Source organism: Haplochromis burtoni, unplaced genomic scaffold, assembly GCF_018398535.1.
Source record: "Haplochromis burtoni strain Fernald_Lab_line unplaced genomic scaffold, NCSU_Asbu1 Contig_146, whole genome shotgun sequence".
In the NCBI taxonomy this organism is placed as follows: Eukaryota; Metazoa; Chordata; class Actinopteri; order Cichliformes; family Cichlidae; genus Haplochromis; species Haplochromis burtoni.
Window position 1 is genome coordinate 122,287 of NW_024582507.1, and position 26,998 is coordinate 149,284.

General features: G+C 40.4%; 1 protein-coding gene across 1 annotated transcript in view; it reads right to left on the reverse strand.

Moving 5' to 3' along the window:
- LOC102290620 (prickle-like protein 2) overlaps nucleotides 1-22,974 on the reverse strand; it is a 37,086-nt gene extending 14,112 nt beyond the window's left edge. Inside the window, exon 1 of the mRNA XM_014336595.2 lies at nucleotides 22,449-22,974. The gene's annotated coding sequence lies outside the window, so the exon portion shown is untranslated. The remainder of the gene's footprint in view (nucleotides 1-22,448) is intronic.
- Nucleotides 22,975-26,998: the final 4,024 nt, after the last annotated feature.

Consider the following 26,998-nt stretch of genomic DNA (forward strand, 5'->3'; position numbering starts at 1 on the left):
GTAAGTCTCTACTGTGCATTATTAAACAAAGACACAGTGTCCAACTGTTTGACAACACAGGGTGTTGTCTTTACACTCTAACTTTTGACTGAATGCACATTCAGCTGGTACAGAAGGCTGCTGATGAGTGTGTGACTTTTTGACGTAATACACACTCGCCAGGCCGACTGGTTAGTCATAGCACTCTCCTCTGTTCTTCCCCAGCAACACAAAGAGAGAGAGAGGAGAGACAAGTTGTGAAGTTCTGTTTCCTGGAGGAGGCAACTTCGGCATAATGCATTTTCAGAAAAAATGGGTAATGTATTTAGAGACGAAACAAACATTTTAACAAAGTTTTCTATTATTTTTTTTAACTTACACGTAATTGCCTTCTAGGCTTTGAACATTTATTTCACATGCCTTTGTAAGTATTCCTGCCTCTTAAGAGAGTACTCTAATGGCTGATTCTGATTTTAGAAAATTATCATGTACTGCAATCATTTTTTTTCCAGTTCAAAACATGATGGTAATCTTTTTTTCACTAAAAATATATTTGCAATTTATTGCAAGAGAAAGTACAAAGTTTAAATGTTTCTAAACTATTTTCATAGATGTGTATTAACCATTTAAGTTGCCCCTATAGTGGCTTTTCTTAGTTTTTAGTTCCTAAAGCTCTGTTTCAGATCACAATAGGAGAAGGTTAGCCTAATGTTGTCATCTCAGTCACACAGCTCTGGCTGTAAGAGCAGAAGAAGCCCCACCCATCTCCTGTTCAAACCTTCTGTTTTGAGAGGGAGCCAATCAGAAGACAGGCAGCCTTAAAGGGAAAGGAGCCCCTCTGGGATAAATAAAGAATGTTGTGGTTGCTCTAATAGAGTCCAAGGTATAAAATAACAACCTGGAAATGAGCATAATAGGTCTACAAATATACCTCAAAGCCTACTTGATGTACGTTTAGTGTTATTTAGGTTTGAGGGTTTTTAAGTATATAGGTGTTAAAGGGCTTTTGTAATTAACAGTGTGTGAAGATCTGAGGCAGAAATGACGTGTCATCTAATCGATACACTTTCAGTGAAATAGAATAAGGTAATTAGAAATTAGTCACGTTGCAGGAATAATCATTACATTATTCCTACAATGTGACTTTCTTGACTTTCACTATAACACTGCATAAACATAAATAATGCAATATGGAGCTGATTAGATTAAAACATATGAAGAAAACAGAGACTAAAACAAATACCACATTTTCCTTACAGTAAAATGTAAATATCTTATATTGTCATGCTTCCACAATCCCACAATGATTCACATTTGTAGTATACTTTAAAAAATAATGGTCCTACAAAAAGTTCGAGCTTTACTGAAGAAGGTTTGATGTGGATTAAAACCCCTTCAGTGTTATTGTGAGTGTGAGAAAAGCTTTCTCTTCACTCTCTGATGATTTCAGTCTGTGATTGGTGAAGCCCCAGGCCAAACAGAGCCGTTCAGAGTCATTTCAGGTCTCTTGGTGACCTCCGTCGCTGGTCTTCTTCTTAAAAGGTCACTGAGTTTGTGAGGACAGCCTGCCTTGTGCAGAACTACAGCTGAGCGTAATCCTTTCATTTCTAAATAATTTATTTAGGGAGGTTCACTGAGCTGGAAATGTTCTTGTATCCATGACCTCACTTGAGCTTGTCAGATTTATTGTGGACTATATCAGACTGACACACCTTGGCACCCACAATTAATTATATGGCATCTAAAATCTGGTGGCTGCATCTGTGATCATTTGGAGCTTCATAATAAATACAGGGAACACTAATGCAAACAAGTGTTTCTTATTGGTAATTAATTGGGATAATTAAGCAGAGATATTATCACAGTGATCTAAAAAAGGGAACTTAATTCCACATGTATTAAATGTTGTTAAACTTAAAAGTCGTTGTGTGTGCGTGGTGTGTGGTTGTGTGTGGTGTGTGTGTGTGTGTTGTGTGTGTTGTGTGTGTGGAGGGGGGGGCTATACTGCCAATGATACATAGAAATATAAATATCAGATACTGACGAATGTTTTTTTAACCAGGTGCAGCGGCAAGTATACAGAAGAGAAGACAACTCAGCTGAAGTGTACCACAGAGAGGCTGCAGTCAGCCAACTGTAGGTCATTTGGAAAAACTCTGCAAGTTGCCATAGCAACCAATTGGTGTGCAAAGTCTTCAACAACACCCATCCAATGCGTGCCTGTAGAAATGTAGGCCCATGATTTTATTGATTTAATTATAACGTACAAAGATGGAGAATCTCCCCCTTCACTATATTTTCTCTTAACTATGTTGACATTATTAAATAATGGACAAGGCACACTCTGTTTCACTCTTAAATCATCTCTGAACCTGAATTTAGTTTTTCTATAATTTGCCTCTTCTTCACTCGAATCCAATTAGCGGAGCCTTCATTTACACATAAATTAATCGAGATTAATCCACATCTCTTTGCCAGAGGACAGAAGATCCTCACAACAAATTGGGTAATTTTGAGAACAAAGAGAAGAGGCTCGACGCACAATAGCTCCAATATTATTGAGAGAAGCGACTCTTGAAAGCATACGTTATCGGGAAACCGAAGGAAAGAGGCAAGATACAAAGAAACAATAGATAAAGGGCTGTAGATGCAGCGTTAAGAGCAATGCTTTTCCTTTTTCACGTGTCATGCTTCACCCACCTCCCTCCTTCCTCCTCCCATCCTCATGTGCCTCTGACAGGCTCTGTGTGGGTGTGCATGAGAGAAAGAGAAGGAGAGGGAGTGATGGAGAGAAAAAGCTCTTATTTATGTAAAAGCTGACATGAGAGAAGGTGCTCGGCTGAAGCACAGAGCCTGACCGAAGCTCTGTTAACCCTTCGCGGTCAGAGAAATGCCAATTAAAATGGACTACCTCCATGCCGGCGAGAAAGATGCTAAGCTGACTTTTAATCTCTTTATCTGTTCCCGATGTACAGAATGCCAAGAGTAATTACAATGTTACATTAGCTAACAAATTCCCTGCCTCTTTGCGTTTACAATCCTCTCTTTAAAACAACAAGCTTTTAATGGAGCTCTTCATATTCAAGACATTAGTCTGAATATTAGATCTTACAATCTGAAAAAACTGTCTTAAAGTGAATGCAATCACTCCCTTAATACACAAAATCAGGACAAAAGAGGCTTGTAATTGTCTCAACAGCATCTTGATTGTCAGCTACCATCAGTGCTGTATGCAGACAATTATGTCATTGTAAACAAACAGTGTGCAGAATTATAATCCCAGCATAAAGTAATTAATCACTTTTGCCTGTTGTGGCTTCTGCTGCAGTGTTTCAGCAAACTGTTCAGGGTTTAGGAACAATGTTAAACCCCTAAATATGTGCTTGAAACAATCAGTAAAATCAGATGCAACATATCCTCTCCTCTCTATTGGTAATGGCAGCACTTTGCCACTTTCAACAGCATCACGTCCTCAAAGACTCAGCACATCCGATTAAATATTAAAGGGCAGAGTACAGTGGGAGGTTTGAAGCTTGCTGCTCACACATTTTCTGCTGTGTATATATACTAGCTATACATATGTTAAAGAATGGGTAGTGGTTTAGTTAGCCTCTTTCTGCCAACATCCATAAGACAATACCCTGGGAAGGGCTTGGTACACAAATACACAAATTGGCATGCTATACGCAGTAGAGGCCAGTTATGGAAAATCTGAAACACATTTGCTTTTTGGCTTCAGTGGAGTTGTAAGGAAAAATATAAAGTAGCTGGTTTTGATGACCAGCAATTAAACATCTCAGCCAGGCCTCATTCATTTACCCATTCATTAGACGGATACTGCTAAGGTGGCACAATTATGCAGATACCGAGTGATCAAAATGCAAAATGCAAAACTGATAAAGAACCACTGGCTTACTTTGCTCATATTTGTTAAGTAGTTGTTCAAATTTTCTTAAACAGCTTCGCTGCTATTTTCCTACTTCAGACATCTTGTCTTAGCTCTTTCATCATACGCGATGAGGAGGACATCCAAAGATGGCGTCTCTTTGTGTCACTAATAATTTTCTAGTGACTTTCTAGTGACCCTCATTCTCAGAGTTCTTTGGTAATTATCTGCCCAAGGCCCTTACATGTCTAGGTTTAAAACATGGAGGTGTAGGAACTGGACAGTAGAATGTAGTTATAAATTTAAAAAGTAAAAAAGTAGTTAAATAAACTATGCTGTCAGTTTGTTGGTTTCATCCATTGACATCCGGATCCTACGAACTTGCACCCGGTGCTGCACTGTGAAACTAATTTGGTTGCTCATCTCACTCCTCGCTTGCGTAATCAGCTGATATAATCAATTTCACGGGACCACAGATGGATGAAATCTGGTATCGTCCTCCTCACCTCGACCGGCTTCCTCATGCAAATGGCTTTTCAGCGGCTCGGCAGGTATAGTTTGGTTTGGCACTGACTGAGCGTGTTCGGTTACACTCAAAGACGCAAGAAGAACTCTTACTCGTGTTGAGATCAGCCACGACGTGATGTCCTTTCACAAACACTTAACTGTACTCAGACAGATTCATGGTGACACAACAAAGCACTTTTGGCAGGACTGAAATAGTAACCTACTGCTCCACTGACGCTGGTGTGTGTGAGCCTCCCTGCTGGACTAACAACAGCCCAAAATGTCAACCCTTGGCCTCTTTCCCCTCCCCTGCTGACCTCACTGTTATCCCTGATTAATAATAAAGGGTTATAAACACATGCACAGTCTGCTCGCACACATTCGAGATTCTTGAACGCACAGCCTTTCCAACCTGTCACCCAACGACAGACGGAATTATCTGAAGCAGCAGGAAGCAAGTGTGCCAGAGCACAGTTACCTTCCATAGGGGATAATGGCACGGCAACAGGTTGTCACAAGGTAAGTGTGGCTGTGCAAATACAGAAACTCTTAGATGTATACACTCAATGAAAAGGAAAGCCTCTGCAACAGCATGGCAACTGGGCAAGAGGCTTCACAGGAAATGTGTTCTTTGTTTTTCTAAACGTAGATACACAGATGAATAGGATGACAAGAAGGCAAAAAATTTCAGATTAGCTTTTACTGGGAATAAATCTTGAAAATGCAATCTTTCAAGTTATTTCAGCATCCTTCATTCCTCCATCTTGTTTCTTAAACCACACACGCACAGACGGGGAGGTGTGTGTGCGTGTTTGTGTGTTCAACGGCTCTCTAAGGCCTGCGTGAAGAATCATTATCAAGGACGCTCATAAAAAACAGCCAACACACTGCTAATTCTCATCTCCGGATAGAAGCTAGAAATCTTGAAGAGAAGTTTATGATTTTACACATGAACGATTGGTGGCTGTCAATTTGTCATCCATCCACAATTATATAACCCTTCATTTCAATAACAATCGGCTCTTGTAGTGCCAATCAGCTCATAATCCAGTTATGAGGATTAAATTCTTACTGCAGCTTATTTGGATCAGGACTAACAAGAAATTAATTGAAAGGGGCTGACCCTATAGGAATAACGCTCTGCAGTTCAGCTGGCAGAACAGACTGAGAAAAGCTCTGAGTAAGTGACAATACTGGTGATATAATTGGGAACATAACACACACTCAGACTGGCTGTTTGCATTTTTCACGCAGTGTTGTCATCAATAGCTGGAGGGACAGGATTTTCATGTGCCGAAGCTTTGGATCCTAAAAAGTACAGGCGACTAGACCAAAATGCTTAAAATTAAAGCAAATAAAGCACTCTCTCTATCGCTATCCCTTTCTCTCTCTCTCTCTCTTTCTCTCTCTCTCTCTCTCTCACACACACACACACACACTGTTCATTTTCTTGATGTGCTAATTGCTGGAGGTGTGTTTCTGAAATCCAAAGTAGGACTCTTTTACCTACAGATGCACAAAATTTCACAAGAACCTGAAAAGCTGTAATTAAAGGGTGACACATTTCTGCTCCTCTCCCACTGTGTGTGGGATGGCCTGAAATAGAATTGCAGGGTTTCAACAGGCGAATCACACTCTACACCGCTGCACAGGCACCATCCGGCGACTCGGGGAATGGAAATGGATACTGCCCGCATCCTCGTATTTGTTGGAATTTTAACGAATGATCAGACAGACAGGTGCAATCGGGTACGATGACAAGCAGAGCTCTGAGGAGCGATGGGCTGCCACAGGCGCAGTGACTCTATCTGAAGTTGCGATATATATATATATATATATACATATAAACACACAAAGTGAATCAGTCTCCAGACCGAGCCTGTGACCTGTGCAAGCGGGGCAGCTGGGCGGGCAGCGGCGCATGTTTTCCCTCAACAGCTGCTGGTGATTCATAAACTGAGGCTAATTCCTGTGTGTGATGCCATTTACATCATTTGCCTGAGGGTGTACTCTTTAATATGGGACCGTTATTATTCCACAGCGCCTTGTGTTGCTGGTGGGGTAGAGGGTACATGTGCGCTATATCTGTGCTGCCTTGTATTTGTTTGTCTGTGCATGTGTGTGTGTGTGTTAATGTGCCTGTGCGAGTATGTGAGAACGAGAGAGAGCGAGAGAACACGAGAGAAAGAGTCTGTTGCTATGCACTTTTACACATCCTCCCACTGGTCTCTTCACATGAAAAATCATGGCAGAGAGAAGATGAACACACATAGCTGGGCCATTTTCCTGTGATGCAACAACATTTTAGCCACAAAAGCACGGAGAGCTTCAGTGGAGCGTCAGAGGTCGGCCAGATCCCAGAGTCGTCTTGATGCTGTGAGGGAATAGGGCTCGAACCCCTTTAAATTGCTTGTTGTTTTGCCGGATTACTCCATTACTACAAAGGATTCCAGGGTCAGAGCAATGAGGAAGTCACTGCTGTGTTTTATTGTTGAGTCAAGACAGTATGTAATTTTGCGGTTAAACCTAAGGTGGGGAGTAATGTTATATTGGCTATTATGTAAGTTCTGATTTACGTAACGATTTACAAACTAGGTGCATGTATGACTGAAACAATTGTCCTTTCTCCCACTGACTGTAAACAAAGCGATGTGCAAAGTTTCCATGAAGAAAACAAATGTTGTTGCTTCTCAAATAAGCAAGTTTTCTTGGGGTTTTTTTTTTGTTTAAATTAGAGTTCAGATAATTGGTTTGGTTACAATTAAGATAATGCAGGTAGGGCTGGTCACCTTTGTTAAACTTTTATTTTTTCTCTGCCAATCTCCTCTCCTCAACCCCTTCCCTTTGCAGAGTTTCACTCCTTTGCACCTGTCTCTATTCCTTCTAGAGTTTTTTTTTCTGTTTTGGTTTTTGGTAATGTTTTTCTCCCTCAAATGACTGACGCTGTCATTTATTTTGTTGGGAGGGCAGTAAATGTGCCAGAGCTAAATGAAATGGGGCACATTTGGACAGCAGCTTTATTGGCTTTAACAATAAGTTCAGATAAAACGGTGCAACACTGCAGATTAAACACAACTCAGAGAGGAACTTGACATAGGGGTATACTGATTTAATTGTAGTTCCCTTAAAAAAAGCAATTTCATCGTGTTACTTCTTTCCTGTGTAATTACCCAGTGTTATTATACAACCTACAGCTATGCTCATTGGGTTACGACCGGCGCTGACAATGGCACACATATGAAACACCAGTATATGTGCACCCCTAAAGGGATGAATTATATAAGATGAAATATGTTTAAGGCCAAGAAAGAAAACCCTTTTCTTTTTCTGAAACTGGTTGGTTATGATGCTACGGCACTCTATGAATTTCACAATCTCATCGCTCCCTCCAGAAATAATGTTAAAAATCTCAATATATTTCCATAATCTCCCTTTTACTGGCAGCGAACTAGCCGCAATGTTTTTTTTTAAACCGACGCAGAAGGGCTGATGAATGTGTGGATGCTGCCATATGGGAAGGATTTACTTCTCACAGTGCATGTGTAAAGTGCTGTCCATACGAAGAGTCGTCTTTTCATGTTCAGACCAGGGCTTAGTTGTGTGAGTGCTTTGCAACGTTTTGGATCACCTTCTCAGTGCAGCCGCGATTAGTTAAGTATAAGTGGTACAACGGAGAATAAATCACATCTTTTCACACAGCTTTCTAGCAAATAGTTGGTGGTCCACTGAGGTAGTAGTAGATGCATCATTTTTGCTGTAAACAAAAAGCAAGCAACAGAGACTTCTGTGCAGATAGCAATGTGCACTAGCAACATTTGCTCCCCGCTGGACCCGGGTTTTACACAAAGGAAACACAGAACTGAATATATACAGTGGGGCAAAAAAGTATTTATTCAGCCACCGATTGTGCAAGTTCCCCCACCTAAAATGATGACAGAGGTCAGTAATTTGCACCAGAGGTACACTTCAACTGTGAGAGACAGAATGTGAAAAAAAAATCCATGAATTCACATGGTAGGATTTGTAAAGAATTTATTCGTAAATCAGGGTGGAAAATAAGTATTTGGTCAATAACAAAAATACAACTCAATACTTTGTAACATAACCTTTGTTGGCAATAACAGAGGCAAACGTTTACTATAGGTCTTTACCAGGTTTGCACACACAGTAGCTGGTATTTTGGCCCATTCCTCCATGCAGATCTTCTCGAGAGCAGTGATGTTTTGGGGCTGTCGCCGAGCAACACGGACTTTCAACTCCCGCCACAGATTTTCTATGGGGTTGAGGTCTGGAGACTGGCTAGGCCACTCCAGGACTTTCAAATGCTTCTTACGGAGCCACTCCTTTGTTGCCCGGGCGGTGTGTTTTGGATCATTGTCATGTTGGAAGACCCAGCCTCGTTTCATCTTCAAAGTTCTCACTGATGGAAGGAGGTTTTGGCTCAAAATCTCACGATACATGGCCCCATTCATTCTGTCCTTAACACGGATCAGTCGTCCTGTCCCCTTGGCAGAAAAACAGCCCCATAGCATGATGTTTCCACCCCCATGCTTCACAGTAGGTATGGTGTTCTTGGGATGCAACTCAGTATTCTTCTTCCTCCAAACACGACGAGTTGAGTTTATACCAAAAAGTTCTACTTTGGTTTCATCTGACCACATGACATTCTCCCAATCCTCTGCTGTATCATCCATGTGCTCTCTGGCAAACTTCAGACGGGCCTGGACATGCACTGGCTTCAGCAGCGGAACACGTCTGGCACTGCGGGATTTGATTCCCTGCCGTTGTAGTGTGTTACTGATGGTGACCTTTGTTACTTTGGTCCCAGCTCTCTGCAGGTCATTCACCAGGTCCCCCCGTGTGGTTCTGGGATCTTTGCTCACCGTTCTCATGATCATTTTGACCCCACGGGATGAGATCTTGCGTGGAGCCCCAGATCGAGGGAGATTATCAGTGGTCTTGTATGTCTTCCATTTTCTGATGATTGCTCCCACAGTTGATTTTTTCACACCAAGCTGCTTGCCTATTGTAGATTCACTCTTCCCAGTCTGGTGCAGGTCTACAATACTTTTCCTGGTGTCCTTCGAAAGCTCTTTGGTCTTGGCCATGGCGGAGTTTGGAGTCTGACTGTTTGAGGCTGTGGACAGGTGTCTTTTATACAGATGATGAGTTCAAACAGGTGCCATTCATACAGGTAACGAGTGGGGGACAGAAAAGCTTCTTACAGAAGACGTTACAGGTCTGTGAGAGCCAGAGATTTTCCTTGTTTGAGGTGACCAAATACTTATTTTCCACCCTGATTTACGAATAAATTCTTTACAAATCCTACCATGTGAATTCATGGATTTTTTTTCACATTCTGTCTCTCACAGTTGAAGTGTACCTCTGGTGCAAATTACTGACCTCTGTCATCATTTTAAGTGGGGGAACTTGCACAATCGGTGGCTGACTAAATACTTTTTTGCCCCACTGTAAATTACCCAAAATCAAAAGATTGGAGAAAGTAGCCAATAGAGGCATGATTCATTTGACACCCTCTGTCATTGCTATAGCACTTTCCCAAAACCCATGCTTTGTGGAGCGACTCAACAATGGACCTCATGTAATGACTCACGCCGGCAAACAAAAAATGCAAGTTGACTGTGACAGGACAAAAGAAGCACACAACAAGATGAGACAAATTTATTAGCTCTCACTAGAGCCAGACAAAACCGGGGTGAGATGGTCTAACGGTGCTACAGGTGTTCCCAGTGAAAATGCAAATCTGTTAACCCTTGCATGAATGAAAAACTTGCTGAGAGAAAAAAAAAATATGACTACATATAGACCAGCAGTGGCTACCATTATTTCTGATAGAGCCTTTTTTTTATTAACTTATGACCTTTAGTCACAAGCGATATGATGCAGCACAATAAGACCAACACCAGCTAGTCTGTGTGGCTAAATGAAGAATACTGTCATAAAAGATGGCTGTGACATTGCTTGAATAATAAAAAAGCAGGCCAATCTTGATCCGTGTACCGAGGCGATCAGTTACCATTAGCCTAAAAGCCATTCAGCTAACAGCTCAAAGCTGTAGACATTATCACAAAACATAATTAACTAATGAGAAAAACCTGGTGGCCATTAGCCGGGATTCTGCAGCTGAAGGGCAGTGACAAGACGTCGGACTTAAATGGGTTATAGCACTGGGGACAAATATAGTGAGTGTGCGTGTTCGTGTGTGTGAGAGAGACCAACCGTTGGGCTTACAAAGGGTGAAATAAGAGGAACAATTATGATACCTCATTTTGTGATAAGAGCTGCTTCCCAGACGGAAAGAAAAATAAATATATCAAGCACCTTAATAGAGGGTAGATAACTGAATAAGGTTTGGTGTAAGAAAAGGCAGACAGTGAGATGGAGATTATGCAGGGTAGGATAAAAAGGATAAAAATGATACCAACAGAGGTGAGGAGACAAGGGGTCCAAGGGGAGAAGTCTCCGTTCCTGACTGAACTACAAATGGAGCCCAATCAGCCTCGAAGTTGCCAAGTTTCAGATTTAAGAGCTTTAAATCTGTCAATCTGTCTGGTGAAAGAATGATGTCTAACAGAGTTTGTACTTAGACTACATTAAGACTACACTTATCTTGCCACTGATATACTCTTACAGATGTGAAAGCTGACTATTAATGTAACCTTGTAATCTGAGGTGTCAAAATGATAACTACAACTGCAAAGTTATACAAAGTGAGCAACTCACTCTTCTGCTAAAAGATAATTAGAAATCCATAGGTGTGGAGCAAAAGGTAGAAATTAGCAGACTGGTTAAACAAATTCCCTTACAGACACAACGATCCAAGCCAGAAAACAAACAAATTGAAATGCAAAGGTATAATAAAACATCCTGATCTGGTTGAGATTTTTACAGTCTAATTGGCTTTTAACAGTACTGCTCTTGTCCAAAGGCAATAAATCTACTACAACATCTGTTCAGCGAAGCCTATAAAGCGACGCAAAATGGAAAGCTCTGTATGTTGTTGGATTAACAAGTGCCATTAAATCATGTCTGTTAAAAGAGTAAGAGGTACTTAGCTTCTCTAAAGTCATTAATGGATGATTTAGGGCTTGCCTGAGCAACGCTCTGCGGAGACCATGCATGACGCTGCGAGCCCTGAGAATGGGGGAGCGTCCTGCTGTTGGAAAAATCATTAGCCGAAACCTCAAATTCAATTACTTCCTCGTTACTGGATCTCCCCTGATGGTGCTCTGGAGGACTTTGCAGCCAAAATAACTCCCGTAACTCCTCCACCTTTGTGATCTCCCCTGCCAGATGAGAGGGCCAGCATTAGCAGCTGCCATCAGGGATCAACACAAGCAGAAGGAGTCAGAGAAACATTTGGGGGCGTTAGCGGGGGACAGCAAGTAAATAAATATGAATGAAGTCCAAAATGACGAGGTACGATTAGTTTTTGACCAAATAACACCAAATAAAGTTTGATTCAAAAATAGAAAGTGCTTGTTTTTTTGTTTTTTTTTTTGTTTTGTTTTTTTACTCTGACATTTACTTCGGTAAAAGTCATCAGTATTAAAAATCCTTCATTTCTCATTATAATGGCCAAATCAGAGATGCAATCATTGTTGTTCCAATATGGAAATACAGTTTCAGAAATTCTATTTAAGTTTTAGTATAGCATTATTGCATCTGTAGACCTGCTAATAAATAACACATTTAATTTAATGTAATTATTATTTTTAGCAAAAGCAAAAATATGCAAAATGCAAGGAAAACCTTAATTTAATCTTAAAAATGTATCATAGCCAAGTAGAAAATATAAATACTCAAATAAGGTAATATTTTAAGTACTTCTAAGTATTTTAAGTGAATACCACTTGTCCACTAACTGCATTAAGTTAAAAACCTAAATGAAGGCGTTAATAAAAAGATGGAAAAAGAAAGTGAGCGTGTAGGCTGTGAGCACCTTTCTATACTCTTCTTGGCTTCCAGGAGTCCCAGAGGGAATGGTTGAGCCTGCAGAGAAAGCACTGTTGGGCTGAGACAAGTGGATTAACAGTGATCTTATTTTGCTTGATGAGGGGGTTGATGAGAGGCAGGTGCTGCAGCTTTGGAGCAGATTTGTTGGTCAGAAGTATTTGAGTTTGAGTGGTTTTTACAAAGGGAGGCATAATAGCTAACAACTTTGCCCGCATTATGTTCTCGTGTTGTCAAAGCTGTCCACATTGATGCAGAGCTCATAGTAGGAAACCAAAGATTTTATCTGTGAAGTAATTATCCTGCAGCTTCACAAAAATGAAAGGTGTTTGATTTCAGTATAGTTTTACATTTACCTGCACAACATGATTTGTGGATATCCATTTAGTCTCTAAAAGGGCTTTCCCAATGCCTCTGATGAACCCCTGGGCTGCATAAAACATGTCTATTGGATGGATTGCCACGATATTTGATACAGACATGCCCTATTCTGCTCAGGATGAAATTTATTCACTTCTAGCAACCATGGGGAAGTCAAAATTTCTTGGCATTATGCATGTGTTAGAATAGGACTGTGAACATGCTAAAAATGCTTTTACCTGACATTAGGATTTATCTCATAGCATCTCTATTAAAAAAAAAAAACAGACGCACAGCCTTGCAGAGCTGTGGTGTGACTGTTGGGACAGTTTAGCTACCCTAAACTGGCAACTATAATCAAAACTCAGCTACAATATAATCACCTTCTCCTGGTTGAAATTGTCTGAATGAAACTGAATCCTAAACGTCCTGAGAAACCCTCCTTCAGCCAACAGAAGAGAGAAGAGATCACTTTATTGGCCAAACTTCCCAAATCATAGAGTGAAAATGCAAATATAAGAAGAAATATGGTTCACACTGTTTTTATACAATCTAAATCGTATTGGAGTTGAAGGGGGTATAATATGAGTTCATGAGATGAGATTTGAGGAGAGAAATGGGAAAGTGAAAAAGATAAAATAAGATGAAAAGTCTGAATTTAGATATTTTCTTAAGACGACAGCTAAAATTCATGGAATGGGGAGGTGACATAGAATAGCAAAGGTCTCTGGATTTAGATCGAGGGCGTTTGGGTGATGCGATTTCTGTCTGCTTTTTATGCATTTTTCTCCCTTCTCTGCAACCTGGGTATCAAGTGAGAACTGCCAATCAGTAAAAAAAATGCCTTTGGGTACTGACAAAGAGCACAGAAGACCTTGGAGCAAGAACCGCATCCTATGCATTTTTTAAAAATCTAGTATGCATTATTTAAAATGAAGTCAAGCAAAAGCAAAAAAAAAACTGAGACTGAATTAATATCAAGATCCAAAAATTTAATGAAAATATTTTATATAATTGTATTTATTTCAGATAATTCACTGTTTATATATTAACATTTATTTAAAGGTTCAATTTGTGAATGTAGAAATTATGTTTGAAGTTATCTTTCATCTTGCCATTACCAAGTTAGACAGAACTGCCTTAATTCCTAATGGCACAAATTTAACAAGGTGCCGGAAACATTCTTCAAAGATTTTGGTCCATAATTACATGAAAGGATTACACAGTTTTGTTGGCTGCACATTCATGATATGATTCTCCTGATGCACAACATCCCTAGAAAGGTGCTGTACTGGACTGCGATCAGGTGACTGTTCATGTTCAAGAAACCAGACTGAGATGCTGTGAGCTTTGTGGCATGGCACATTGTCCTGTTGGAATTAGCCGGAGAAGATCTTAAAGGAATACTCATGAAGGCCGTGGCATTTAAACAATGTTCATTTGACATCAAGGGGGCCAATGTGTGCCAAAAAATATCCCTAACACTATTACACCACTTGAACCACTGTAGTGGTTGTAGTTGGAACCACTAATACAATGCAGGATGGGCCCATGCCTTTATGTTGTTTATGCTAAACTGTGAACCCACCATCTGAATTTCACATCATTAATCAAAAGTCATCAGACCAAGAAATGGCTTTGTGGCCTTCTGTTGTCTGATTTTAGTGAGTCTGTGCAAACTCTAGCCTCATTTTCCTGTTATTAGCTGTCAGAAATACAGCAAATTGCTGTAACCGATTTACTACAGCAGAAGACCATAGCAAATAGGCTACGGTCTTCTGCTGCAATAGCCAATTAGCTTTAAGGTTTGATGTGTTGTGCATTCAGAGATGCTCTTCTGCATACCTCGGTTGTAACAAGTGGTTATTGTGAGTTACTGTCTGACCATTCTCCCCTGAATTTTTATATCAAAAAGACATTTTCTCCAAGAAATCTGCTGCTCGTTGGATAATTTCTCTTTTGTCTACATTGAAATTCCTTTAAATCACCTTTATTTCCAATTTTTATGCTCAGTTCAAACTTCAGCATATTTTAAAACATGACTTCAGTGTCATACTGTAAAGCTGCAACGCTGGTCATTTTAAACCACTTCAAGGTCACATTAAATCATTCAAATGTAAATTGTACATTTAGACTGTTATTGATTTTTTTTTTCCTTAATTTTAAAGTGTATATTTATTCCTTTTATATTTACCTTAGTCTTCAAGTATATATTTATTTCTTACTCTTCTTATATTTATTGTTGTTTTTTGCACTGAATGGAACAGGAGCCTCATCATCTCATCTCTCTATATACTGTACTGTATATAGCAGAGATGACAATAAAGTTTACTTTGACTTTGACTAAATATCTCTGTTATATGGGCCCTGGCTCATCACATCATATCAACATATATTTTTATACTGTTCAACTCAATCAAATTACATTTCTAAGACACTTAAGTCATTTGTTGTGTATATAAGTCATGTTTAGTTCTTCAAATAGTGCTTAAAATAAAGATGTAATTTTGTGGCATTTGCGATATTCACTTTTAAATATCGTAAAATTAATTAACTTTAAGAAACTTTAAGCTAAGCATGAAGTACTTTAAATATCCATGTCGTTTACCATCATAGAGCCATGAGTGCATAGACTTCTCACCCAGGCTGATTGAATATGCTTTCACTGGCATTTTATGACCATTTGAGATATTTTGGATGTTAAAATGTGCTCCATGGGTCCGTGTGTGTTCAAAGGCATTTTCATAAACATAAAAATGCTATTTCAGAAGACCAATGATGATGCCATTAATATGAGTATAGAGTGAGTATTAAACCTCAGGCCACAGCATAACCACAGATGATTCCCCTCGAGTTAACGTTTCTCATATCCATCAGTTAGTCAGGTCAAACTTGCACCACCATCTACAACAGTAACACCGGCGGCAGCATTTACATCATGCTGTCACTCTCCCCGGGCAGTAATCCATACACCTGCACTACGACTGCAGCCTCTGTTTGTCCCTTATTCTCTCTGTAACTATTAATTTCAGGGAAACAGCCTTTCTCTGACTAAGCACAAACTGCGAGTTGTTCTCTTAGTGATCCCTATTGTATGCCAGTCAGCATTTTGCAAGATACACACTGACTGGATGGAAACTGCTGAGATGCAAAGTGGCGCCGCACTGAAGAAACACATAGTGGTGAATCGAGCTTAAACCCCAAGCTGTACAAATCTTTCTGCCTCTCTGTCCTCCTTGTCTGTTCCTTACTTCTTCCATCTTCTTACTTCTTTTCGTCCAGTAAAAGTATGCGGGGGCTGTTTGAACTAGAAGCATCACAAATGGCCAATAGCAAAACAGAAGAGCAGATGGCAGGAAGAGTGGGTCCAGATGGGAAGCTTTGGCCAGATGAGCGAAGCTGGTGCAGGAGCATACTGACACTAAGTGCTAAGGAATCTTTAAAGAACCAGTGAGTCAGGATGTTGGTGTTGAGTAACTAGGGCAAACAGGACCACGATGAAGCTTTGGGAACAATTACAGAAGTTTGGTCTGATCAATTCACAATGGTCTCAGCGCTACAATAAGCTTTAATGAGCAAGTTAATGATTGGTTTATTCAAACCAATTAAAGTGCTGTAATATGAAGCTTGGGAGAACATTAGTCATCAGACAGCAGGCAGCCACAGGGAATCATCGAAGGTGCACTTGAAGAGGAGCTTGATTAACGACTAGTTTGAGGGTAAATATTCACCTTTCATTCCACATGGAAATCAAATCACTTTTTTCTCTAAGTCAGACATTATAAGGAACATGATTCACATGATTTCCTTACTGTGTATTCTCCTTTTAGCAGTCAGGTATTGAAACCTAGCTTCTATTTTCTTTTTCTAAGATCATCTTTTGGATGTTCTACTACATTTTTATTAAGCTTCTTCTTTGGCTTTATTTGGCTACTCCCTTTAGGGGTCACCGCAGCAAATCATCTATCGCAATCTCACCCTATCCCTAGAATCCTCCTCTGTCACACCAACCCTCTGTACATCTCTACACCCACCCACCCACCCACTTTCTCTGTGGTCTCCCAGCTCCACCTTCAACACCTTTTGTTCGGTATATTCACTATGCCTCCTCTGCATATGCTCATACCATCTCAGCCGTGCCTCTCTAACTTTGTTTCCAAACGGCTCAACCTAAGCTGTCCCTCTGACATACTAATTTCTAACCCTGTTTCCCTTTGTTCACTTCAAATGAAGATCTTAGCATCTTCCTCTCTTGCTGCTATCCTTCTGTCACAGATCAGGTGGGTCAGGTAGGGTGGAGTTGGTCCATGAACTTGCTTCTTTAACTCTTTTGTCTGTTGCTTTGGATGGTTGATCCCAAGTATTTAAACTATTTTCACTTCCTCTACTCCTGCATATTCAGTGTTATGCCTCTCTTTCACATCCATGTATTCTCTCTTGCTTCTACTGACTTACTCCTTTCTCCAGAGCATACCTCCACTTTCCCCGGCTCTGTTCCACCCATTCCCTAATCTCACTGCAGACCACAATGTTTTCTGTGAACATCAACATCCACTGAGTCTCCTATCTCATCAGGCAGCCTGTCTTTCAAAAAGACAGACCAGGTAAAAAGGTGGTGGGAAACCTATCAAAAAATAAATAAGTCTTGGTAAAAGCTGTATGTAGTAAAAGTAAAGCTACTACAATTAAAAAAGCAACACTCATTTTAGGTTTGACAGCGTTTTAGTAGGTAAAAGTGAATGCTTTGACATGAAGTGAGCTGCGGTTTGGGGAAGGCCTCGAAGGGGACTGGCGACGGCTCCCGGGCCTGGCAGATCCCCATGTACTAAATAGAAGTGAAGAAGTTGAAGAATGGAGAACAAGGAGGGAGGGTGGGGCACGTAAACGAGAATGATCAGCTTGCAGAACTGGGGGAACCTATATAGATGACAGCCGAAAGGAGCGTGTTTGGAGGCGTGGTCCTGCTGATGAATTTACAATACAGAATCTCCAATAATAGTTAACCTACTCATGAAAGCAAAGGAGTATAATCTTCCTACACGGACATATAGACTTACTAGACACTTCATTTGGTAAACGTTCCTCATACAAGTCGAAACCTCTTTTGGCTTCAGAACTGAGTTAATTTTTCTCATCATAGATTTAACGTGATGATGACATGATAGCATCATACAGTTGCACATCCATGATGAGAATCTCCTGTTCAACAACATCCCAAAAGTGCGTTCCTGGATCGAGATCTGGTGACTGTGCGGGTCATTTGAAATCAAGAAACCAGTTTGAGGTGATCTATGCTTTCTAACATGTTTTTTTATCCTGCTGGAAGCAGCCATCAGAAAATGGGCAGTCTGCAGTCATAAAGGATAGATATGGTCAGCATCAATACTTTGGTAAGCTGTGCTATTTAAGTAATCCTTATTTGGACTAAGGGGCTCACAATGTGCCAAGAAAATATCTCCCACACCGTTACAACACCACCAGCCTGAACCACTGATACAAAGTAAAATGGATTCTGGTCCTACCATTGAATGTTGCTGCAAAAATTGAGACTCAGGTGTTTTTTATCCATCTGCTGTCCACCAGCATTGGTGAACCCGTGTGAACTGTAGCCTGGGTTTCTTGTTCTTAGCTGACAGGCTGTGTGGTCTTCTGTGAGCCAATCTTGTTCAATGTTTGAAGTATTATGCATTGATAGATGCACTTCTGCATACCATAGCGGTGATCCGTTGCCTTCCTATTAGATTCAAGCAGTCTAGCCATTCTCCTCTGACGTCTAGCATCAACAAAACATTTTCACCCAGAGAATTGCAGCTCATTAAAACTCAGAGATGGTCTCAGCAGATCAGCAGTTTTTGAAATCCTGAGCCAGCCTGTCTGGCACCTACAACCATGCCACATTCAAATGTGTTCATAGATGTTCTTCTGTCACTTAAATCACCTTTCTTCCCCATTCTGATGTTTGGTTTGTACTCAAGCAAGTTGTCTTGGCTGTGGTGACTTTAAAAAGCCATGTGACCTTTAAAGTAAAACCAGCTTTTTAAGCTTTGCCTTCAGAAGGCATTCAGGACTCACTTCCTTCTCATGTTCACTCACTGGTTTTGTATGTTGTAGGGAACATTTGAAGCATCACTGTTATGTGTGGTAGTGGGTTCTTGGACTAAGTTGGTCCACATTTTTTGTGGTAATTCACTGTATTCATAAACTTGTCTGTACACAGCAAAAAAAAACCATAATAATCAATTTTACTGTACTTGTGTTTCTTTTCAAGATATTTGAGTTATTTGGTAATAAATATTTCCACGATTGTTTGCTTTTGCTTTTGCAAATCTGTAGCTATGCGCTTGGGGAATCAGGGTGAAGACACACATGATTAAAGTGCCTGGTACCACTGTTTCATCTGTGAACTTCTGCGTGCCCATTTGTTTTCATGTTTATGAGAATAAGGAAGAGCAATATATTCAACAGTGAACTAACAAGGTCCCACCTGAGACCTTTAGTGCCACAAGGTAGCCGAATGAGTCAGTTAGGTCTCAGCACATGGTGTCCTGCTGTATTGTATGTCACACTTTGGTGCCTCAACAGGCTGCTTCTGTGTTGAGTTCTTCTCTTAGATGACAGTGTGCGCTCTTTGTTCTGGCTGTGTCTCGTGACGGCTCTGCAGTGTGCTGTATGAGTCTCGGGCTGCGTCACCACTGACTGTAATAGCTGAACACTGCAGGGTGGAAAAAACACTTTAACCTGCATGAATTTTGTAGCTCTAAAAGAAGAAAATAAAAAACAGAACCCGACCAAATAGTGCTATAAATCACAAATTAATGACTAAATAGATGGCTACACTGTGCTCTTCTTGCATTTTGAAAAGCAAAATAAGATGAACGGCAAATAACTTTTTTTCCCCTCAGTAGCTACATCGTCAGCGATATGCCACAGAAAGGCTGTGACTCGGTAATCAATAATATGCTTGTACAGCGAACATAAAAGCATCAAAAGCTCGATTTTCACGAAGCTTCTCTCCACCATTATCTCCTAAGTGAATACAATTCCCATTTTAATTTAATCAGGCACAGCAGGATGAACTCATGGGGTCCTGCTTGGAATTGACTGCAGTAAAAACACTAGTTTCATTTCCTGTTTGGAAGCCTTTTCCAAAGGGTGGCGTTTTTAAGCTACTGTACAAATTATCACCATGGCAACCAGAGCTATCTGGAAAAATGCAACAAAAATGGTTAAAACCACAACACAAAACAAAAAAACACTTCTGTTTAATACGCCTGTAATTACAGGAGCTAATCTTTTATTTGGTGTTTGAGTGGGAGGTCAACTGCAATACATGTGTAAATTAAATAAATAAGTAATTCATACCAAAAAATAAAAAGTCTGCAGATCTACCTACTCATGGCAATCCTTCACTCCATCACTCTTATTCTATTTTATCAACCTTATGTAAGAGAAAGGTCATAGAATATCTATTATTTAACGCCTCAGTCATGGTATATTACATTATTAATCACCTCAGTATAGTCTCTAAACACACACAGTGCGACTCTGATTCTGACCCAGGTGCCACATAAAACAGATCTGCAATCTCCCTGGATCACTTAATTAGAAGACCATAAAAAGACAGCCGCTCACTTCATAACCACAAATAATGTCTGCACAAATTTAACAAACAAACCATTAAAAAAGAAATCTGCCACCACTAGTTATTTGTCAGCGGGCAATCAAGAGGCTTCCTTGTGATCCATTGTTAGAATAAAAACTGAACATGAATGGCAATGCAAGTCTAAATTCTGAACATGTCCTTTGAGGGAAGTGAACAAACAGGCTTTGTGTAGCTGATACAATTGTATAACATCTGACTGAGCCACCTGAACTGTCAGCATATCAGGGCCATAAAAGCAGCACAGAAGCAGAAATGTACTGTGAAAGCGCCGCATGGGGCAGAGCAGCAAGAGCTCTGAGACACCCGCCCACCCTTCCTGAATCAGCCGTTTCTGTGGCGACCAGAGCGGAGAGGGGTGGAGGGAGGCGCATGGTAAAAGTGAAGAGACAATTTCAAACCTGGTGGGAGAAACATGGATGGATGGATGGATGGATGGATGTCGGTACATATATACTGGAGGTTGGGTGAAAAAAGGAGGTGGCACAGTCAATGGGGAGCTTGGGCTGTTTTTTCAACATCACAGCAGTGACAGATTGACAGTTGGAGGCAAACAACAGCAGCAAACACCGAGGGGAATTTTCGCTGTCAATGGCAGCCCAGATCACGGTCATGGCTCAGGGGTTTAAACCATCTAAACACTGACAATGTGTCTCTGTGAAATCTCATTCAGCCATATGCTTTTATTCAAAGGATTGTATTTCTCTGTCCTCTCTTTAAGCAAATCATACAGGCTTGAAGTTGGTCAGATTCAGGCTTAGTTCAAAGACAAACTTCAAAAGAACTAAAGTCCATTCAACAAGTTCTGCAGTGGAGAAAATAATTCTAGACCAACCTGCTGATTCCCTGCGGTAAACATTCATGAGCTGCCATTACACGTAATTACATCCCAGGATGCAGTACAAGTGACGAGTGTTACACACCAATATGGAGGAGAAGGTGCTAAAGAGGAATCCAGCTTTGCAACACAGTACAAATAATTAAGTTTGGGCTCAATCAGGGCAAAACAAATAAAGAAATCAGCACTGATATGATACACTAACACAGACAGGAGAAAAGTGGACATGTGAGCCAAAAAAAAAGCCTTATTCCAAATTAACAGCAGACTGTTTGCTGCATATAACGCCACAGAAAAAAGGCATGCATGATCTGGCCCATTAGAGAGATCTTTGATTTGATGTCAGCTCTATTTTTGAAACCAAGCCAGTATGCTGAGAACCTTATTATGTAACAGATTAGATGTTAAAGCGAGAATATTGCTACAGTCTTAGACTACAGCGATCGCATTCTACCAATGCTACAATAATTAGGGATGGATGCAGTCGTTCTCTTGCGCAGTTGAGACGAAAGGCTCACGCTAAGCTCAAGAATAACAGCGTAAATCTGAAGTGTAAACTCCTGCAGATATTCCCGGCAGTTGTTGATAAACTACTGTGTCCACACGGACAAATTGCGGGCTGGAACGGAGGCGCAATCTGCATTCCATCAAATACTGTAGTCCGCCTAAAGCACAGCTTCTGAGATGAAACTGTCTTCATCTTGTGTTGTTGTTTTTTTTTATTTGGGGGGGGGGGGGGCCGGGGGGGTATCTTGTTTTTATCTCCCCTGTTTCTAAACTACACTGAGAGAGCAGTGGCAGAAACAGTTTCCACTCCACCCACTCTCTCTAGCAGGGACACATAGACACATGGGGAAACAGGGATGAAATCAAATGCATTTACTCCTTCCAGAGGCAACGCTTTCCCCAAGTCCCAGCGGTCTTTCTCACCTGTCAGCGAGAAGGTAAACAAGCCTTCATACAAACTAACGTTTGCACGAACATATATGTGAAAACACCCCCACCTGTCACATCGACGCGCACAAAACCAAAGGTGGATACACCTCATTTCTTAAGAAGAACTTTTGGCATTTGTGAAATCATTCCTGTATATACTACAATATTCAAATAGTAACATGCATACATTACAGTAAAATAAACACAGACTGGTGGAAATCATAATAATAACAATGATAATCACATGGATACATCCAGTGCAGTCTTTAGTGAGTCGAGTATTTTGTCATGATTCTGTTGACACTCACCTGTTTGTGTAGCTGGTTTCAGAGTCCTGGGGTGCGAGGCAGCTCAGACAGAAGTGCGCAGGGACTCGGCTGAGTTGCTCACACTGGACACATACCAGAAGACTGACTGGATCTGCTCTGCACTGCACACCTCACAGCGCTCTGCTCTTCCCTCCGAGTCTCAGAGTCAAACAGCAGATCTGCTTCTGCTGCCTCTCCCTCTTCCTTTCACACGTACTGTAGCAGCAACAGAGGGAAGGCTGGGGGGCTGCAGACTCTCTGATCAACACAAGTCTCCCTCCTCTCTCTCACTCTCTCTTTCTCCCTCCTCTCTCTCTCTCTCTCTCTCTCTCTCTCTCTCTCCTTCCGGCTCTATGTCTCTCCTCAAGTATGGCTACAGGCAACCGCGGCTGAAGAGATGAGCAGAAAACACAATGAGTAAGTGTATAGATGAAGTTGACTCCGTTTGCAAGTATTTATGTTGTGTGCTTTTGTGCGAAACGGCGCGCTGTACAACAGCACTGCACATAAGCGTACACGCAGTGGGAGAAAGCTTTACTCCCACCTCCTGCTCCCCCTTTTCACCACCACCTACCCTCCGCTCCTTTGCCAGCCCCACACCAGCCTGTTGAAATGAGTCATCAGCTATCAGCCAATCACACAGTGGCACACAGCCTCCGATAAGAATAACAGGAGTATTTATGCACTCCTGCTTTAAGAAGATGGAAATGACATGGAGAATTGTCTGGCATACTTTGCTCTCAGTGGGGATGATGACAGAAAATCGCTAAAGTTTATTTATTGATTTTTGTAATAATATAGGGAATTTTGTCCTTGTCATGTTATATATGCGCTAAACATGTGCAGTCCATCACCTCCTTTAGTAGCTTACAAAGAAATACGGCATGAATATAATATACAATCGGAAATATAATAAAAGGGTACAATGATCATAACTGCATCACTTGTGAGATGTGAGTCACTGTGGCATATGATTCATTCAATCAAGGCTGCAGACACATCTGAGTAAAAGAAGGTCTGACCCTGGTAACTTTCCTTGTAAAGTGAGGGTAAATGACTAAAACCAAGCACAAAATTGCCGTTCTACTACTGCTTTGAACAGCCTCTAACTGCGCACTGATCCAGCAGCCTTGTAAGCAGTGGGAGGAGATATTTTGGGCTTTCAAGGTTCCAGAAGTTAAATTACTGCTCCTGCATAGCCAAGGTTTTGTGACAATCAGTGGGAGAATGGCCTGGATTGACATGAAGTTATTCCGGTTGAATTATCATTCCCAACAAAGAGCTGAGAAGATGAAAAACCAGTTTAGAAGGCCACATACAAAAATCAAAAAACCAAACTCAAGGATAGATGTCAACTATGCCCTTTAAAAAACCCAAACTTTCACATGGAAGTTATTTCCTGTGTGAGTTATGACACTATTGTGACAGAAGCAAGCAGCACGGAAGTAAAGCAGACGTCAACAAAATATGCACCTTTGAACCTTTTTTTTTTATCCCCCTACTACTCAAGATTAAAGGTACATCAGGGAGATTTTAATTTTAATTTGTTAAAATCGTGCAGCACGGCGATTAGCACTGTGGCCTCACAGCAAGAAGGTCCTGAGTTTGACTCCACCATCTGGCCACCATCCACACAGAAAATGCCTTTCTGTGTGGAGTTTGCATGTTCTCCCCGTGTTTGTGTGGGTTCTCTCCGGGTTCTCTTGCTTCCTAAAGACACGCAGTTAGTGGGGTTAGGTTAATTGGTCAAAACCGGTCAAAATCAATAAATTGCCAGGCAGAGCTAAGTTGAAATTTACAGTTATTATTTCAAAATTTTGACTTCAGAGTAAGATATCACTTTGGAGTGTGGAGTATTAAGTTAGTAATTACTGCTAGCCCACATAAACTGTGCAGGCCACGCACAGATAAGGGCACATGTTAGTTACTGTGCAGTAACAGTTCAAATTCACCTACTAGAACTTTACTCACACAAACTGAAGCGCAAATAACTGTACCACATAGCAAGCTATGTTATTTGTGATACAATTCGATTAAAATAAATTCCCCAGCAGCACAATCAAGATGGAGAGATGAAGTTCCCGGACTGGAATTAATGAAGATGAGGCCAAGGAAACACCTAACAGCTGATGTAATAATATGAGGGAAGGGAGAAACCACTGGAGGAAATGCAGTTTTAGGCGCTCCACGACAACCCAAGCAGTTCCTGCTTCGGTTGGTACCTCAAAGTGTTTGTAAGATGGCTCCCTGCTGAAAAATAGTGGCTTGATCTCTTTGGATTGGGGGAAAGCTGTTGGAGTTTTGTTCCTAAGTGAAAGAAAAAGAAAGCGTGAGAATTAAAGGTTGACTGTCATCAGCAATAAAGCAAACCTGAGCCAGAGCAAAAGCTTTTATTTACCTGTCAGACATGTTCCAACCTATGGCTCTACTTTGGGAAGTGACAAAAAAATTGGGTGAAATTAGTTTTGTCTAAGGGTCACCCTTAGAGGAAGTTTAAAGAGCTCGAACACCGAGCTGCTGGAGCTGAAGCGATTTCACATTGAAAGGTTTGTTTCAAAGACTCTTTTAGAAATCTGACTTTAAAGGCTAGAAAACCCCACCCACCAACCCAACCCCCAGTTTTATTGGCTTAATAATCTGTTAGCCTAATAATATAATGCTACAACAATATGTTGTTTAAATTGTGCAGAATATTAATATGTAAAAGTTTGAACCAAAATTTTTATACCTCATACTTTTTTCTTGACAGCCATCCTTCTAGTAAGACCATTATTTACCTCAGTGAACAGCAGGTCAAGGTCAAGGTCAAGTTTATTTATATAGCACATTTCCAAACTGTTCATGCTGCACAAAGTGATTAACAATTTAAGTATCTGGAGCTGCAGCAGTAGCTGGATCAAATGAAGGGCTAAATTAATTTCTCAAGTAATATGTCAGGTCTTGTGTTCCTATTTGTTAAGGATATTGTTCATCCACTGTAGAGAGTTTGTTATGGACTGACACTCTTTTGTTCTCCACTTGTCCAGTTTGCTCCAAGTCTTGAGGCACACCATGCTCAGATATGCTAAAGTTTTTGATTAATACCACTTTTTGGAATCACTTTGTTGGTGGAAAAATAATATTTTATGTCTGTTTATAAAACTGTTATCTTTGGCATTTTTTAAAAAATAGATTCAACTAAAGAAATTGGAGCAAATAATGTGTCTTTGGAACAGGCTTCTAGTAAAAATGCATAAAAACACAATTAAAAATTGATTCTCTGCTAATTTGTTTATTATGTGACACAACACTGGTCCATCCCTTGAGTAAGGCATATTTTATTGTGCTTTTAGGTCAGTGTTCAATGTTTAGGTCTCTCTTGCAAATGAGACATTAGGTCTCAATGGGACTACATGTATAAATAAAGGTTAAATGAAAAATAAATAAATAAAAAGCTAGGCTAAGTTTGATTATATTTTTCCTGCTGTTATTGCTCCTTTGCACAGTTGTGTCTAGGAATATAATTATTAACTAAAAAGCCATTGGCACTCAGTTTTCTGAGCTATAAACTTTTCATCGGCCCCCTATATATTATTAATTTCAATCAGCATCTTACTTGCTGAATGCATTTTTTAAGGTTTACACTGAAACTCATATGACAGCAGCACTTATGGCGAACACAAGATTCAATTTGCAGAAAATCTCATATTGGCCTGTAGCATGTGTTCAAATGAAGGTAACTCAATAACCGTCACCAAAATCTATTTTTAAGACTGTAGATTCACAACTATAATGGTCTATTGGCATGGTCACACATCCAAAACACTTTCTGTAATCTCCAGTCTAGAAAGGAGAAATAATTTAAGCCAAAGGGTCTGATGGTGAGGAAACATAAAGGGTAAGGGGGCTGGTGATTCACATGCTTGTGTTCATTTGTCTGCATGGAATATTGTATTTGTTTTTTAATTGTTGTATTGTTATGTGTTGTATTTGTCGTAATGTCTGCTATCCTCTTGGCCAGGTCTCTCTTGGAAAAGAGATTTTAATGAGACCTTTACCTGGATAAATAAAGGATAATGTTAGTGACATAAACCGATCACCTAAGAGCAGAACAACAGGGAAATGAGAAGCATGTGAGGAGATCAAATGGAGGTTATTCCATATGACTCAAAGGGAAACCGTGGTGGAGCTGTTCAAGTCATTTCCGCTCCACAAAATTTCTGTCTGAAACTAGACCCTTTGGCTTTGTTCTCCTCAAATTACCATTATCTACACAAAAACCACTGACGCACAGCGAAATTGATCCATTCCCCACTGTTGACCATTCAGTGCAGTGACGTTTTTCTACCTTTTGGATTCCTGTTTCTACTCCCCATCTCCATTTTATCTGTTCAGAAAATGGGACATCAAAAGTCTGCATATGCTAACTCCAAATCCACTACCTGCATTGAGACACATTTTCTTATATGTTGGTTCACTGGACTATAACATAAAAACTCTGAATCAATAATCAATAATTAGAATTCTTTGATTTTAAAATGATTTATCTTTATTAGTGACATTAGTCCGGG